The following is a 15,301-nucleotide window of genomic DNA, read 5'->3' as shown; positions in this document are numbered from 1 at the left end:
CTTGTCAACATCTCCCACCAAAGTGGGACATTTGTTACAACTGATGAACCTACCCATCATTATCACCCCAATTTATCCCTTTTTTTTAATCAAGAAAATTATAGCTTTTCTAGACGCCCTGCTTATTTCTCATTGGCCAGCACTGTATCTCATGACAACTCCTGGCTGCGAGGGCACCTGGGAAAATGAGTATTAACTGGACACTTACCCGATCTCATAAAATTGGGTTAGGAAGAAGGGGTGAGTACCAAGAGTAGACAAATCTTGAATAGCAAATATGGGAAGGAAGACTATTTCTAAGACGGAGTATCTAGGGTAGCCTTTAAAAGATGTGGGAGGTTAGAGAGCCGTGGGCCACAGGGATGCTGCTGCGGAAGCAGAGGCCAGACCCGGAAAAGGCAAAGCTTTTCTTCAGGCAGACGCATCCGAAATGGGCTGTGAGGGGTGGCAGGGGCAGGGCCAGCAGCCTTGGGCTAAGGGATGAATGAGGCTCTCTGCCAGGCGGGTCATGGATGCAGAGGAACGTGCTGCTCGAGCTGAGGGAAATCCGGAGAAGTTTCCTCTCTGATCGTGTTTCCCCCTGCACTTGACTGACGGGCCTTCTCCCATTTGCTTCTTTGAAGCATCTGTTAGTACCCCTTCCCAGTCCTTGCGGAAGGGTTGGTAAAGTCCTCGGTGTGGTCAAGGGTCAGGCGTCCCCCCCCGGTGGGGGGGAGGGGCGTCTCAGGAAACGGCTGCGTCCTTACGTGCCCTGATCCCTCTCCTGACCCCTCAGACTGGCCCCCTCTGCCCTTCCTGCGCAACAAGTGCTCTTAGAAGGATTGCGACGTTTCAAAAGCACCCTCCTGCCTCCTGAAGGTGAGGCAATAACAAACACGACTCTCTGAAATTTGTGCCTGTGCCAAGCTCTGTCTGACTGTCCCCGAGGCTGCTTGGGCTCCCCTGAGAAGAGGGAGCTTGGTTTGAGGGACAAGACAGGTTTGATGGCTCTTTTCACAGCTAGGTTGTTTCGTGTAGTGTGCTTTGGCAGTTTAGGATTACAGTCTGCACAGACGGTGTCTCTTGTCCTGAGGTCCCAGTTGAGATCTCAAGGCTGGCCCTGAAGCCACAGGTGCCTACAGCGTGAAGCCGAGAGCGGGGGTCAGCTGGGCTTGGAGCTCAGACAGTGAGCGTGGTTAAAGGCAAGTTCCCAAAACTCCAAAGGAGGGGGTTCCGTGTCCCAGTGCAATTCCCAGTCTGCACTGTGATGTTCCCCCTTCTTTCCCGTTCTAGAAAGGGTAAAGGAATACTCACAACCGACAACCACATTGTCACTGCTCACCTTGTATCTTCTCGTGTCTTTGTTTACTTAACCTCCCAAACCCTGGTCCTTTCATTGTTACCAGGAACCAATGACCTGCATTTCTTGCCTCTGGTTGCCACATACCTGTGTGTCTCAACACATCTTTTGAGAAACGCTGAGTTAGAGGACTAGGAAAGCCATCGCGGCCTGGCTGGGGATGGACCCCTCTGCCTGGGGCCGCTGTCTGGCCTGGCACCAGTGTGGGCCTCTGCCTGCACTCACATTCAGAGGCCAGCTACTTTTCTTCATGACTGCCTGCCCCCTGTAAGATTGTGCCCCAAAGTGGCACCTTCCTCTCCATCTCCCAGAAGTCCCTTATCTGATGTGTGCTCTGCACCCCACCCCACCCTGACACCAGCAGCGGGCGGGGTGCCTCCCACAGTGCCCCAGGGAAAGGGGCCAGGCTTTTAGGAGGGGGTACAGGCTTGAAAGCACCTCAAAGGCTGTTCTCTCTTGCGGCTGCGGGCTTTCTTTCCACTGGTCAGAGAGGAAGGGCCCTTGGTGAGCTCCCCTGAGGCAGCTGGCACTCTGCTGTTCCTCCAGTCTCTGCCCCTGTGATGCGAATCCAGAATCCATCGCTCAGTACCCCAGTTCTGACTGCTCTCCCCAGCCTCTCTTTACATCCCAAATCCACCTCAAGTAGCTCTCCTTCGGAGGAGGGTTCTTTCAGGTCACTTCTGTTTCCTCTCCAACTCTCTTACCCCTGCCTCCTGTCCTTTCTGCCCCTCCCTTCCTCTCCGCCCCCACCCAGGGCTCTGTCAAGTTCATCAAGTTCCTGTTTCCTTCCCAGCGTGATCCAGTCAAAGCAAGTTCACCTCTCCAGTTTTGCATCACCAGCCATTCTTTAGCCAGTAGAGCACATTTCCTAGAAATTGGGGTGCCAGTTTTCAAGTCCAGGGGTTCCAGCCAGTCCTGCAAAACGTTCTACGTCCAGGCAGCCCTGCTAAGCCCATGGCTGTCCGGGGAATCAGACTCAGCTCTTGCTGTCACACCTCCTCTCTCTGCCGGGTCCTGTGCCTGGTTTCTGCGCCTCCTTTTTCTCCGGGGCTCAGGAGGCTGGTGCCTCCTCAGCTGTTCCTGCCAGTTTCCTGCCTGGAAAGGGCAGCTGAGGGCAGGGTGACAGCCAGATCCTGCGTTTCACTGCCCCGTGAACACATGGAGCCAGAGCATCAAACAAGACAGGTTCTTGCCCTTATGGATTTTACACTCTAGTCGGTGGTAGGGAGGAGGATAGAGCAATATCTGTGTGCATATAAAGGATAATTAATTTTTGTGGCGCAGACTGTGAAGCAGAGAAAGTAGGCTGGCATAATAGAGTTACCAGGGAAGGGGGGATTCTTTAGCCGGTGGCAAGGACATGTTCCCTGAGGGCGTGGCACCGGAACAGAGGCCCCAAGGAGCCCTCCGCGTGCAGAGCTGGGGGAGGAGCACTGTGGGCCCACCTGACAGTTTGTGCAAAGGCCCGAGGCAGCACCCAGCTTGGTGTGAGGAAGGAGCTGGAAGGAGGCCAGCCCGAGGGAGAGTGAGGGGAAGTGAGGTCAGAGCCAGCAGCGAGGGCGAGCCCATCACAGAGGCCTCGGAAGTGCAAGGGAGGGCTTGGCGTTTCTTCTCAAAACCAGGGGAAACCATCGAAGGGTTTTCAGCAGAGGAATGAAATGATCGGATGTGTGGTTTTTGAAGGCCCCTCTGGTTACCTGTTTGGAGAGTGCCTTGCTCCGCTGTGTGCCTGGGCTTCGCTGTCCCCCTTGAGGACCCAGCTCCCTCCTTCCCCCTTGTTCTCTCTCTCTCCAGGCTTCACTGTCCTTCTGCACAGACCCACTTTCTAGACTAGTAGCAGCAGAAGGACGGACCCTGTTCTCGGTGTCTCTCAACTAACTTTGCCTGCATCCTTTTCCTTTTCTTATTGTCTGTAGGTGTTCATGCTGTTCTGAATGTAAGGGACTGACACAGCCTCACTGGGAAGGAGATGCTGGGGAAGAAGAGGATGGCTTTTTCTCCTGGAGTTTTTTTCTTGCCACCCTTGCTGACCATGAATATCACTGAGGAATCTCATTCCAGGGCGGGAGTCAAGCCACAAGCGGTGCCCGGTGCCCCCGTGCTGCATCCTTAGACCCCTGCTGTGACCTCCTTTCCCTGCCCAGGGTTGCCTAGTCTGCTCCAGTGGCAGTGGGCGGGTGGGTAAAGCCTGGATCAGCGGGAAGGGGAGGGAGAGTTGCTGGTGTGGGAGGACCAAACCGGGACAGAGCTGAGTTCTTCCTGCTTTCTGCCCGCCGGCCTCAGCACCCTCCCCGCCTTCACACCCTCCGGTCCCATAGGGAATGAGAGACGCTTCACTTCCAGGACACACCCCACCCTGCCCAGGGCTCTCCTGAGGTCAGCAGAGAATTATACTGAAGGCAGACTCCACTCTGGCCTGCAGAGTGCTCCAAGGCTTTTACGTAGGCCAGTGTTGGTTTCCCAGGCCTGCTTGACCCACCCGCTTAGTGTCTGTGAGGAGCAGTGGGCTGTGGGGTGTTTGTGGAGAGAGGGTGTGGGATGTGGCAGGCGCCACTTTGAAAAAGCACATTTGGTATCATTTTATGTTTGAAAACCAGAAACAGTTGTTTTTATGATATGGGCCAATGAAAGTCAGCTTCTGGTTTATTTTTACTTAAGGGGGAGAGGTACTGAGAAGGCAGGAGGGTGTTTTAAGTCCAAGGCCTCTCGGGATTTCTGTAAGGCTGAGCTCCAAGCTTCCACCCCAGCTCGGCACCCTTTCATTGCCGTCACCCCCCATGCCCCGGAGGGGGGTGCAGGCAGGAGTTAAACACTCAGGTTTCAGGGTCCTCTGAGCTGTAGTCAAATAGCAGTCCCCATCCCATTGTTGGTGTGTGTTCTTTGCCAAATTACCTAACCTATAGTTAACCCATGAAACCCCCACTTTCTGAGGTTAAGCGCATGGCGTCTGGAGCCAGCCGTGTGGTTCCGCTACCTATTAGCTGTGTAACCTTGAGCAGGGTGACCGTCTCCAGGCCTCAGTTTCCTCATTTTTGGAATGGGGATAAGCGTACATCTACCCTGCAGGGTTGCTGTGAGCATGGCAATGAATATGTATATGTGTGCATCTTGTGTGTGTGTGTGTGTGTACCCGTGCACACACATGTGTAATGTGTGTATCTAAGTGGATGCCTGGCACAGAGCAAGCACATATATGTACTGGCTGTTACTGTTATTATTCTATTTTTGTTTAGAATAAAGCTAAATTATATGTGAGAAAAATAAATCAATTAAAAAAAATTCCCAAGTAGGTGTTCCCATTGTGGCTCAGTGGAAACAAACCCAACTAATATCCTTGAGGATTTGGGTTCATTCCCTGGCCCCACACAGTGGGTTAAGGATCCAGCGTTGCCGTGAGCTCGGTGTAGGTCGAAGATGTGGCTCAGATCCTGTGTTTCTGTGGCTGTGGTGTAGGTGGGCAGCTCCAGCTCTGATTCAGCTCCTAGCCTGGGAACTTCCATATGTCGTGGGTGCAGCCCTAAAAAGGAAAAAAAAAAAAAAAGAAAGAAAAAGTAAAAAGTAAAAAATCCATAAGTAATCTTAATGCAAGTGGTGTGTGGACATAGCAAAAGCTGTGATATTGCTGTTTGATATCTGGAGTGAAAGGTGAGGCTGGACCACAGGATTCTCTTCTCTATAAAAATATCTCCCTGCTTCCCACTGACTTTTCTGTCTTATCCTGCTGCTTCTTTTCTTCACTGGATTTTTTATCATGTACCGTGTGGAAGACCAGCACTTCGGGTCTCTCTTGAATTCTTCTTCTAGCCCTCTTATCGTTCCTACTTCTCCACCTGAAGAATTATATTCTCTTAAGGATTTCAGGGTCCCATTATCACTCTCCCCTCCAGGAGGGGGCGATACCTATCATAGCCTAGATCACCGGTTCTCAAAGAGTGGCCGCTGGGCCAGCAGCATCAGCATCACCTGGGAACTTGTTGGAAATGCACGTTCTTGACCCATCACCCCAGACTTGCTGAATCAGAAACTCTGGGAATGGGGCCCTGGGATTTGTGTTTAACCAGCCCTTCAGGAGATGTTGGTGCTCGCTAAGGTCTGAGAGCCACCGTCACAGAGGAAGAACAGGTCCAGTGGCTGTCGGGGAATGTTCAAGTTCGCAGTCCCGGTCTGGACACCTGGTATGCAGGTGAAACTGTAAGGGTCGGTTGCAAAGACAGGAACCAGAGGCACAGGGGAGGCACAAGGGGAGCCAGCTGCCCACTCTGAATGCCTGATTTCCTCCTGAACCTTCCAAAGACAGAGCTCGGGGATGTTGACCAAGAGGTTGGGAAGACAGCCTGGATTCCCACCAGGGCTCCGTCTAGATCAGGTACGGAGTCTTGGGGAGTCACTTAACCTCTCTGGGCTTCCTTGGGGGTTGTAGCTCCCAGGACTACAGAGCAGGACTGTTTGGGGGAATAAATGAGGTAACATATGTGAAACCATTTTGCAAAACTGCAAATAGTTCTCTATTGTAAATTGTAACCAAACAACTAAACTCTTTATTGCAGTGATTCTCACCTTTTTTCCAGTGGCCACACACGGGACAGATTATGCTCATGTGCTGGACAAACCCCTAGAGCTTCCAGCTGCAACTTCTCCCATCCCTCTCCTGCTCAACAGAGAGGATGGTGACAGCCTCTGAGTCAGGATTTCCAAGGGGCGGAAGAGACCTCTCTGCCTTACGGCCACGACTTTGTCAGTACCCTCTCCCCTATACCCACCCCACTCAGCGCTGGGCAGTCTCACCATTAGTGCCTCTCTAACCCTGCTCTCTTTCCTCTCCCTGGTCCTGTCTGTCCCTTGGAAGTGAACGCGTTGCTTTGACCCCAACAGCGCGGCCCTCTCCCAATTCCTTCTACTCCATGCCGTCAACATTCCTTTCTGAGAACACAAGCAGCATTCTCAGATCTCTGCTTTATTCGCATTTTTTATTGGGCAGGAGAGTGGCAGCCTCCAGAAGGAAGTCAGGCTCCTTGTTGAGATGGCAGGGGTGTGGAGCCGCCTCTCCTCACCTGGCTCTGCTCCAGGGTCCGGCCTTTACCAGGATGGCCATGTCATCAGCAGAAAGTCAGTAGTTAAGTCCCCATCTTTTTCAGAAAGCCTTTTCTTGGGAATTCCATCTAAAGGAGTCCCCTCTCCTCCTCATTACAGTACTCCATTTTGTTTTCCTTCATGTGTGTTATCAAAATCTGAAATTATTTTATTGACCTTTTTGTTTGTCAACAGTCCTTGGTGATTGGGAGGTGCTACTCAGGTCACAGGTTTGATTTGACTTGATTTGATTTTGTTTTGTTTTGTTTTATTTTCGGTGCACCCTTAGTATATGGAAGTTCCTGGGCCAGGGATCAAATCTGAGCTGCAGCTGTGACCTGCACCACTGTGGAAGCAATGCTGGATCTTTAACCCACTGCATCTGGCCAGGGATTGAACCTACGCCTCAGCAGTGACCCAAGCCACTGCAGAGACAACTCCAGATCCTTAACCCACTACACCACAGCAAGAACTCTGCAGGCTTGGTTTTATATTATAGCTCTGGTAACAGCTTTCTGTTGTGTCTCATAACTAGGAAGGCATACATAGGTGCGTTTTTTAATTTGCTGTCTTTCACCACCCCTTGGTCCAGAAACAAGGAGGGGGAAGCCACACTCGTATCATCGAAACAGCGTTGTTAACTGTCTCGAGTCTTTTATTAGTTCGGTCACACAGTGTTCATCTAAGGTGTGTCTCATTTCTGGAGAATTCAAATGCCAGACCTGAAGCCTAGTACGCTAGCCTCCAACTGCAGTGCACTTCCAGAACATACACGCCGTGTGAGCTGGCAACTTCCCCGTCTGGTTGACCGTGGTATTCACTGTACCGTGAGCAAGGCCTGATGTGGAGCAGCTACTTCGTAAATACAGTTGAATGAAGCTAAGAAAGACAGGCAAATAAGGATGCAGGCAAGTGTCTCTATCCCTGAGGAAGGGGTTGGGCCTTTGTCTTCTCCTTGCTTTAAGGAGAGCAAGCATCAAGGTTTAGAGCACTTGAAACATTTAGACCAAATAAGTAGAAAAAGAAGAGAGAAACATTTAGAACAGTGCCAAGCTCGCAGTAAGTACTCTGTAATGTTTCCTGTTCCCCCAGGACCCAGGACTCTGCTCCCCTCCATTCCCCTCACAGGATCCTAGCATTTAGCCTTTTAGTGTTACTTGTACCACATCCAGCTGCTCTTGGACAGAGTCATGCACCGTTGTGTCTGAGTCCCACAGACTTTTAAGGAAGCTGGTAGAACTAGAGGAGCACTGGACTTGTGGAGCAGCATAGATTCCAGGCGTGATCATTGTCTGGCTGTGTGTCTTTAGGAAGGCCTTTAGTCTCTTTGGACCTTGGAGTCCTCGCTTATGAAGAAGGCATAAGAAAAGCATTGTCTTATGACTCAGGTGTGAGTATGTGTGGAAACACATTTAAAACTGCAGGATACACTTCTGATTTAAGTTATTGTTAAGCACTCATCTGATTTCTTAGAGCGGTGAAGGCAGTCCCCAGCCTGCCCGGAACTACGTGTCATTTCTAGACCATGTGCTGTGCCTCTAACCCTTGCAGGTCAGAATGCAGATGAGTTGGTGAAATTATGAGAGATAGCCTTGACTTTGTTCTAATTTATTTTTAAAACGTCTTAAGAGATAATATTTTAAAAATACCTTTTGTTTCTTAGAGACAAATTATTTACCAACTGTTTGTATTAGTATCTTGATTCTAGGTGACAGAAACTTACTGATTAAGCAAAAATGGGAATTTGGGGCTATGTAATTGAAGAGTCTGGGGCAAAATGGCTTCAGGAATGGCCAGATCCAGGTGCTTAAATGAAGCTGTTGGTCCTCTGTCCCCATGTCTTAGCTTTCTTTTCTTACAACCAGCTTCATTCTCAGGCAGGCCCTTTCCAAGTGTGGCAAAGATGGTTCCCCAAATCGCCAGAATTACATTTTTACCAGCCTAACCATTCTGTGGAAAGAATATGCTCCTTTCCAAATCATTCTAGAAGAATCTAGAAATGGTTGACTCTGGATGAACTGGCTTAGGCATACCCTCAAGTCTGGGTTATATGCCCTCTCCTATAGCTGAATTGGGACCAGCCTTTTTTTCCCTAACCCCCGACCCCAGGCCACATGGACTGAGAGTGGGGAAGGAGTGGTTGACTAAAGGAAAAGTGGGATGTTGTGAGCAGAAGGAGAAAGTGATGATGGGCAGGCACAATGCCAGGTGTCCACTCCCAGTAGGTCACACACTGGAAACGGGCCTAGCCCAGAGCTGAGAATGTCAAACCTTTGGCCAGTTAAATATCACGGCCTTTCTCTACTTTGATGAGAAGACAAGATCCGCTGGGTGCCTCCCCACCCCAACTTGTGTAATTCCTCCAGCAGTTTATCCCTTCTTGATCTTCACTATTCTGGCTTCACCCCCTCCAATGGCACTGAACGCCTCACCTCGTCTCCCAGCTGGGTGACCCTTTGGTCACCTGGACCTCTCATCCTCTTCTTTTTCAAGGTCAGATTTTAGGGGGCCTTCTCCCGGGACTTCCTCAGTATTTTGGGGTAACTGACCCCATCCCATTCCCAGGCAAACAGCTCTGAGAGATCAGCCCTAAATGGACATTGACCAACCTGGGGAATAAGTTGCAGAGACACAAGTACTTCTGCCATCTCAGGGTCTGCCTAGAGCCAAGAACACTTGCTCTTGAACTTACTGTGGGTCAGGAAGGGGAAGGTCAAGAGATGAGCTCTTTCTCAGGCCACTCCGCCCTCTCTGCTCCCCCCAAAACGCTGTTTTCACAAATCTAATTGATCTCTAGATCTCAAGCCATGGTTAACTTTTTTTTTTTTTTTTTTAGATTGAAATTTCAGGATTTTTTTTTCATTTATAATGATTTTTATTTTTTCCATTATAGCTGGTTTACAGTGTTCTGTCAGTTTTCTACTGTACAGCAAGGTGACCCAGTCACACGTACATGTATATGTTCTTTTTTCTCACATTATCAGGCTCCATCATAAGTGACTAGACATAGTTCCCAGTGCTATACAGCAGGATCTCATTGCTTATCCATTCCAAAGGCAATAGTTTGCATCTATTAACTCCAAATTCCCAATCCATCCCACTCCTTCCCCCTGCCCCTTGGCAACCACAAGTCTGTTCTCCATGTCCATGATTTTCTTTTCTGTGGAAAGGTTCATTTGTGCCATATATTAGATTCCAGATGTAAGTGATAACCTGTGGTATTTGTCTCTCTCTTTCTGACTTACTTCACTTAGTATGAGAGTCTCTAGTTCCATCCATGTTGCTGCAAATGGCATTATTTTCTTCTTTTTTATGGCTGAGTAGTATTCCATTGTGTACATATACCACATCTTTTTAATCCAATCATCTGTCGATGGACATTTAGGTTGTTTCCATATCTTGGTTATTATGAATTGTGCTGCAGTGAACATGCAGGTACATGTGTCTTTTTCAAGGAAAGTTTTTTTCCAGATATAAGCCCAAGAGTGGGATTTCTGGGTCATATGGTAGTTCTATGTATAGTTTTCTAAGGTACCTCCATACTGTTCTCCATAGTGGCTGTAACAGCTTACATTCCCACCAACAGTGCAGGAGGGTTCCCCTTTCTCCACACCTTCCCCAGCATTTGTTATTTGTGGACTTATTAATGATGGCCATTCTGACTGGTGTGAGGTGGTACGTCATAGTAGTTTTGAATTGCATTTATCCAATAATCAGTGATGAGCATTTTTTTTCATGTGCTTGTTGGCCATCTGTTTATCTTCTTTGGAGAAATGTCTATTCAGGTCTTTTGGTCGTTTTTCAATTGGGTTCTTGGCTTTTTTGCTGTTGAGTTGTATAAAGGCCATGGTTAACTTTCAGACTTGGTTCTGCTTTTGTAACCCAGGCAGCCTGTTCTATGTCTTTCCCTGGCCTGACTGTTCCATACGAACTTGCTTAGTGTCAGTTTGCTCATGTCCTCCCATCCCTGTCCCTGGCCACAGGCCTTGTTTGGCCTGTTTTCCTCAGAATTCAGTTGAATTGACTCTTCTTCATAAAACCCTTCTAGAATCCCTGGACACATGAGCACCTGAGAACAAAGTGGGGCCACATGTTCAGACGTCCCCAAAGGGCCATTGATTCTGTCTCCCAGTGTCCCATCCCCTCCCTCTGCATCACCTCTGCCTTTTTCTCATCTCTTCTCTGCTTAAACCACATCAGTCCAAGGCGGCTCCTGTTTCCTTGGAAGCCATTGGACAACAACACTTACATACATGACAGATGATACTTCATTGTTCCACAGGAATCTGTCGTATCTTGGCCCATGTTGTATGTCCCATGACCAACAGTGGCTACATTCACAACCTCAGGAACCAGGACACATGACCCCCCCATCCTCTAGATTCCCCCTCAGAATCCCAGCATCTTATCTTCCCTTTTTTCCACTGTCAATCTGCGCTCTCCTTCAGGACCCGGATTTTCTAGCTTTCCAGTCACCATTTCTCCCCAGCACTTCCTATACATACATCAGCATGGGGAGAGACCCCTCTGCGCTCTATTTAATTGTGTCATTCTCCTTTTATGCTCTCCTTGAATGTTCGTGACAACCTGGATTTGGTTAAGAAAGGTGAGGAATTGGGGAGATGACCTCCTTTATTCCTAGGGACCTACAGAGGTTGTCTGCCCGTCTGCCCATCCGCCCGTGAGTGTCGTACATGGACATATACTCCCAGTCCACGTGCATGTACGTGCCATGTAGTCTGGCGCATATGCCAGTCCACTGGGTAACTTTGAGGCTCTCAGGCTTCATTTGAATTCCTTTTCCTGTGGGCAGGTAGTGCTTGTCTGGTCTGTTCCCTCCCATTCATCACCTTATGTCAATTCCAGGGCCAGAGTTGGAAGAAGAACTGGTGGGAAGGTAGGAGTGTAGTGGGGGTTCTGTGCTGTGAGCCTTTTTCCAGAAAAAGCTGGATTTATGCTGTCTCTTTGGAGAGTAGTTTTTGGCACCCTCTGCTGAAATTGAAAATGCAGATCCAGTGCCCCCAGTATTTCTCTCCTTTGAGAAAATTTCCCACCCATATATAAAAAGACATGTACAAGCAGAAATTGACAGAACATTATAAATCAACTATGATAAAAATGTTTTTAAAAAGACATGTACAGGATGTTTGATGCTTCAGCATAAAAAATGGGAGATTATCTGAATGTCTATAAGTAGAGGAATGGAAAAAGTAACTGGCTTATTGATATGATGGACTCTTACTCAACAAAGGGAATGAATGAGATCCGTAAGCTTCAGTGATGAATGTGAAAGGGGTGGATGTCAATGATACGATTTGGGGTGGACAATAGCCAGTTACAGAATAACTTGTTCTGTATGATATTCATGGGCCTTTTAAAAACACTCACACACAAAAGAATACAAAACACAAAAGAATGTTATTGTGGGTTCAAGCACCAAGCACATTTCATGGACAGAAAAGATATACTTAAATTCTAAAATAATGTTGCCTCGAAGTCCCCGTTGTGGCTCAGTGGGTTAAGGAACCGGCGTTGTCTCTGTGAGGATGCAGGTTCGATCCCTGGCCTCTCTCAGTGGGTTAAGGAGCTGGCATTGCAGCAGCTGCAACGTAAGTCACAGATGTGGCTCAGATGCAGTAATGTTGTGGCTGTGCTGTAGGCCACGGCTCAGCTCTGATTTGACCCCTGGCCGGGAAGATTCCACGTACCACAGAGGAAAAAAAAACAAAACAAAATTAAATTAAATGTCGCCTCTGGCAAAGAGGAAATTCAGTGAAGGAGAAACATAACAGGAACATCAGCCTTAAAAAGCTGAAGAAACATGACTGTTACTAAGTATATACTCCGCATGGTGGGCATGGGCATATTTGTTATGTTTTTAACTTCCCTTACTTAAATTTTTAATCCAAACTTTCAATATAATTGAACTGGCTGCAACTGTGATCACGTGTGAAATGACAGATCTTTTGGTTGAAAATGATTTAAAACCCAGTTCAGGAGTTTCCCGTCGTGGCTCAATGGTTAACGAATCCAACTGGGAACCATGAGGTTGTGGGTTTGATCGCTGGCCTCGCTCTGTGGGTTGAGGATCTGGCATTGCTGTGAGCTGTGGTGTAGGTCGCAGATGCGGCTCGGATCCCACGTTGCTGGCGGCTATAGCTTCAATCAGACCCCTGGCCTGGGAACCTCCATATGCTGCAGGTACGGCCCTAGAAAAGACAAAAATAAAAAAATAAAAAAATAAAACCCAGTTCAAACTGTAGTAAGCTGAAGAAGGGGAGGGGTCATACCCTGCAAAGCCCCAGAATATATCTGCTTTAGGACAGCAAATGCCTGGACGTGGTTTCTTGATTGTTGTTCTGCTTCTTTCAAGTTGACTTCAGCCTCTCTCCCCAAAGTAGCCCCCAAGACAATAGGCCATTGTCCTTCTAGGGTCAATTCAGTAGAAAAGAGGTCCTTTCTCAGAGTTCCCATCGTGGCTCAGCAGACAAATCTGACTGGTATCCATGAGAATGCAGGTTCGATCCCTGGCCTCGCTCAGTGGGTTAAGGATCCGACGTTGCTGTGAGCTGTGGTGTAGGTTGCAGATGTGACTCAGATCTGGTGTTGCTGTGGCTGTGGCGCAGGCTGGCAGCAATAGCTCCAATTAGACCCCTAGCCTGGGAACCTCCATATACTGCAAGTGTGGCCTTAAAAAGACAAAAAAAAAAAAAAAAAAAAAAAGAAAGAAAGAAAGACAAATACTTTTGAAAAGACAAATACTTTTGAATTGTAAGACCAATCTACAGAAAATCCAACCAGTCTTTTTTATACTGCTTATAGAAAAAGAGAAAGAAAAAGAGTTTCTTTCTCCTAAATGGTTAGAAAAGAAGGGCCGGGCTCAGCTGTCCTTGGCCTAGGTTGAGTCACACACCCATGTGTGACCTGTCACTGTGATCAGAGGAAAACTGTGCTGATAGCCCTGGTCTGTCACCTGGGTCACACACTGACCGCTGGAGCAGGAGGTGGGGAGTAAAGTCAGCTCCACCAAACTGCATCATAGGAGGGGAAGGTGGAGTGCTGTCCCCAAAGTAGAAGGGATGTCACCGGGAAGGCCAAAGCAGCAAATGCCCACCTCTGACTGCTGGCTCCTTTTTTTTTTTTCTTTTTTTTCTTTTTAGGGCTGCACCTGGAGCATATGGAAGTTCCCAGGCCAGGGATCAAATCAGAGCTGCAGCTGCAGGCCTACTATACCACAGCTCACAGCAACACTGGATCCTAAACCCACTGAACAAGGCCAGGGATTGAATCCACATCCTCATGGATGCTAGTCGGATTTGTTTCTACTGAGCCACAGTGGGAACTCCTGCCTTATTTTTGAAAAGGTATTGCAGAGCACGCTGGAATAAAACTGTCATCTTCAAGTCCATTAATCAATTCGTGCTCCCCGCTTCCCTCTTTTCACTGTCCACGCTGGCCCTGTAGTGGGGCTGCCTCATGGGAGTGCTATTGCAAACGCTAGAGCTGGGCTCTCAGACTTCCTGTAAGCTGTCAGTTCTCCACCTGGTGGGGGTAGGGCACAGCCTCTGCCAGGTGAGCTGGTAACAGTCTCCAAAGGATATTTGCCAGTAGGATGAAGTAGATGGTTAGAAAATGCATGTTTAATAGAATTTTATCTTTGCCAAATAGTATTTGTTTAAAGTAACACAAATGGCAGCAGTTAGTAATGTGTTACTGTCAGAAGGGCTTGTATTCAAAGGGTGGGAAGTGCTGATTGGGCCTGTGGTTTCTTGAGCAGCTTAGGGAGAAAGCTCTCACATGCGTTTACATAAACCAAGTGACCTGATTTGCTTTCCAGTGAGAGCTCACTCTTCCCATCATTAACTTGAAAACTGGAAGGGGCTGAAGTATGGTATTACTAATAGTATCCCCTTTTTCCCCACCCTTAACACAAGCCTCCAGGAACCATTTATTTTATTATATGACTAGTACTTATTATCAGGCTGTACATGATCTGCATGTGCATTTCAGTATGTGTGTATAGTTCAATAAAAGTGCTTAAAAATAAGATGGCAGAAAGAAATCTGGATGTATTGGAAATTATTATCATATAAATGTAAATGAATGAAGTGATACAGTGAAAAGACAAATACTTTTGAATTGTAAGACCAATCTACAGAAAATCCAACCAGTCTTTTTTATACTGCTTATAGAAGACACATCTCAGACATAAGGATATAGAAAGTTTGAAAGTGAAAGAATGGACAAAAACATCCTGGACAAATACTAATCAAAACACCAAGTTGTGTGCCTACATCAATAATGGACAAAATAGATGATAAGGCAAAATTAACACTGAGAGATACAAGCAGGCAGTCAGGGATGCTCTGCCCAAAGTTAATATTGAAAAACATTCAACATTTAATATTCCCAGAAGATAGAATTATACAGAGAAATAGACAAATTCACCATTATAAAAGGCGGCTGTAACCTATCTCTCCGTGCAAACAGACAAAAGTCAATAAAAGTTATAAAGATTTGAACATTGCAGGAGTTCCCTGGTGGCCCAGTGGTTAAGAATCTGGTGTTGTCACTGCCATGGCTCGTGTTTGATCCCTGACCCAGGAATTTCTACATGCTGCAGGCACAGCCAAAGAAAGAGAGAGAGAGAAAATTGAATATAAACAAATACATTACAAATTAATGAGTTTGACCTAGGATGTATAGAGAGAACCTGTTGCAGAATCTATGTTCTTTTCATACCTGGAATGTTAGATTGACTGTATTCTAGGCCAAAAAGCAGTTCTCAACAAATTTCAAATACTGGTTTTATTCAAACAGTTCTTTCTGATGACAGTGCAATTTAATTGGAAATGAATAACAAAAGGATCAAGAAAAAATTCATATGCTTGA

At 47.4% G+C, this 15,301-nt stretch overlaps 1 long non-coding RNA gene across 1 annotated transcript in view; it reads left to right on the top strand.

The window, feature by feature from the left end:
* Nucleotides 1–12,144, top strand: part of LOC146402338 (uncharacterized) — a 42,112-nt gene extending 29,968 nt beyond the window's left edge. The window contains exon 6 of the long non-coding RNA XR_014806187.1: nucleotides 3,256–12,144. This is a non-coding gene — a long non-coding RNA (uncharacterized LOC146402338). The remainder of the gene's footprint in view (nucleotides 1–3,255) is intronic.
* The last annotated feature ends 3,157 nt before the right edge of the window (nucleotides 12,145–15,301 follow it).

The sequence above is a fragment of the Sus scrofa genome, chromosome 6, assembly GCF_054392235.1.
Source record: "Sus scrofa isolate SSC_HxYL_T2T_F1_AM1 chromosome 6, Sscrofa_HxYL_maternal_Yorkshire_Landrace_v2.0, whole genome shotgun sequence".
Classification (NCBI taxonomy): Eukaryota; Metazoa; Chordata; class Mammalia; order Artiodactyla; family Suidae; genus Sus; species Sus scrofa.
The sequence above is the reverse complement of the archived record's forward strand: the minus strand, read 5'-3'. Positions and strand labels throughout refer to the sequence as shown.